Genomic DNA, 2,715 nt, shown 5'->3' on the forward strand with positions numbered 1-2,715 from the left:
GTCTTCCCAGTAACTGGGACCATAGGGACGCGTCACCACGATCGGCTAAGTTTTTTTATTTTTAGCAGAGATGGGGTTTCATCTTGTTGGCCAGGCTGGTTTCGAACTCCTGGCCTCAAGTGATCCACCTGCCTCCGTCCCACAAACTGCTGGGATTACAGGAGCGAGCCACCGCGCCTGGCCCTACTTCACTCCTAACGCCCACCATACGTGCTTCCAAATGTTTGCTGAATGACAAGGTGAACGAGTGAATGGGACTACGTGACTTCGGGCAGCAGGCAATCCTATTCCTTGAACCTCAGTTTCCTTTTTTGTAAAGCAAGCCTGTCTCTCGCTCTCTGCCCTAAAAGCCTGAGTTCTGGGCTTGAGATGAGCGCGTCCTGTAGGGCAGACTGCAGGTGGACGTTGAGCTGGGTCTTCTAGGAGGCCAGGATCCGGCCAGCTCTTGGGTCCGGTCCTCCCGCGGGACACCGCACGCCCAGTCCCAGCGCCGCCCCGCCCAACCTGCCTTTGTTCCCCCAGGCCCCGCCCTCTCCGCGCAGCTCGCTCCCCATTGCCCGGCGGGCGGGCCCTGGGCGCCCGGCTCCGCTGGGGGCGGGGCTGCGGGCGGCGGGCTGGGCCGTGTGCACCTGCGCGGTGTGTTTCCCGGCCGCAACCCCGCGCCAGCTGCAGCTCCTTGATCCGAGCCGGATCCTGAGCGGGGAACACGGGCTGAAGCGGCGGCGGCGGCCCCGCCCCGGGGCTCCATTGTTGAGGCTGCCGCGGCTCTGTCGGCTGCTCAGCTGCGCTCCAGTCGGCCCAGGCGCCGCGGCGAGGAGCGAGCGCTGCGGGGCGGCAGCCTGAGGTGAGAGGGCGCGACGGGCGACGGGGTCTCCGGACCGGGCGTGGGTCTCTGCCCCGCGCCTGGCGGCTCCGAGCTGGGCTCCGCAGGGTCTGAGGTTGGGATCCGGGGTCCTTGCTCCAGGGCTTTGTCTCGGCCTTGGGCGGCACCGGGGGCTTAGCGCCTGCTGCGGTACCTCGTGGGCCCGCGGGGTGTCCTGGTCGCCCTGCGGGTGAGGGCCGGTCCCTACTGCTCCCCGGCTCCCCGCGTCTGCCGCGGAGGGGACTGCATGGACCCAGGCGCTGGCTTCTGCCCGGTTCCCCGCAGCGTGGCTGGTCCCCGCGTGCAGCAGAGGGGGCCCTGCGAGGGCCCACTCGTGGGGCGGGGTCCGGGCCACCGCGAGAGGGAGACTCCGCCGCCCTCCTCGCCCTCCCTCGCAGCGAGACTGCTTCCCTAGACTCACCGAGGGGACTGCGCGGACCTTCGGACGAGGGAGTCCGTGACTCTGCGTGGGGGCTCTTTCCCGGCCCCGCATGAGGGCTTCCTGAGTGTTTTGTCACCTATATAGGTGGCTGCGTGGACCCGCGCGCGTGGGTAAATGCGAGGTCCTTTTTCAATACCGTGAATCCAAGTATTCGTGTTATTTTAAATCTGCAATTCTTTGACTCTCCAGAGGGTTTTTAGATTAATTTTTTTTCTATTACTTCCTAGCGTTTGTTGCATAGTTCAGAGTACTTGATTAAAACTTAACAGGTCTGCCTGGTACGGTGGCTCACGCCTGTAATCCGAGGACTTTGGGAGGTCTAGGCAGGCGGATCACTTGAGGTCAGGAGTTGGAGACCAACCTGGCCAACATGGTGAAACCCTGTCTCTACTAAAAATACAAAAATTAGTTGGGTGTGGTGGTGGGCGCCTGTAATCGCAGCTCCTCAGGAGGCTGAGGCAGGAGAATAGCTTGAACCCAGGAGGCGGAGGTGGCAGTGAGTGAAATGGCTGCACTGCACTCCAGCCTGGGCCATAGAGTGAGACTTCCTCTCAAAACAAAAACAAAAACAATGTACTGGGTCTACCTCTGGCTCTGGAATTTTCCTGGAAGGCCTTCTCTTCTGGGCTTCATTTTTCTCACTTTTGAGGATCGTAAACTACATAATTTCCAAGAATTTTTGCCCTACACCTTTAATTCTTTCAAGCAAATATAGCAGAGAAAAATTCTCTTCCCCGCAATGGTGTAAGGAAGTCTCTCACAGAAGGGGACACATGGGTATGGAGAAGACAGAGGGTATATATATATATGTTTTTTTTGTTGTTGTTGTTTTTTTTTTTTTTTTTGGTGACGGAGTTTTGCTCTGTTGCCCATGCTGGAGTGCAGTGGCAGGATCTTGGCCCACTGCAAGCTCCGCCTCCTGGCTTCACTCCATTCTCCTACCTCAGCCTCCCAAGCAGCTGGGACTATAGGCGCCTGCCACCATGCCCGGCTAATTTTTTGTATTTTTAGTAGAAACAGGATTTCACTGTGCTAGGCAGGATGGTCTCCATCTCCTGACTTCGTGATCTGCCCGCCTCGGCCTTCCAGAGTGCTGGGGATTACAGGTGTGAGCCACTGCGCCTGGCCGACAGAGGATGTATTTTTGAGCTCTACATTTCAGAGTTCTTTTCTCTAGCCCTGGCCTGGGTCCCAAACAGGGAACTTAATTCACTCTATCCCGAAGTATACTCTTGCTTTGATGCCATTGGTATGTTGTCCTAGAGATTTGCTGTGGCTGCTAGGAGTGTTTCAGAGTTAAGAACTGATGCAACCTCTCTTTTGTCAGTTTATGAGTCTATAAACCATCTTGTTTCCTTTAGCGTTATCTCCCTGGAACTGGAAGGTCAGAGATGAAGTTTTCTTAGATTAT

The 2,715-nt window shown here is 57.4% G+C and overlaps 1 pseudogene; it reads right to left on the reverse strand.

Moving 5' to 3' along the window:
- Positions 1–285: 285 nt before the first annotated feature.
- On the reverse strand, positions 286–1,452 carry LOC144341494 (uncharacterized; annotated as a pseudogene).
- Positions 1,453–2,715: the final 1,263 nt, after the last annotated feature.

This window comes from Macaca mulatta, chromosome 6, assembly GCF_049350105.2.
Source record: "Macaca mulatta isolate MMU2019108-1 chromosome 6, T2T-MMU8v2.0, whole genome shotgun sequence".
In the NCBI taxonomy this organism is placed as follows: Eukaryota; Metazoa; Chordata; class Mammalia; order Primates; family Cercopithecidae; genus Macaca; species Macaca mulatta.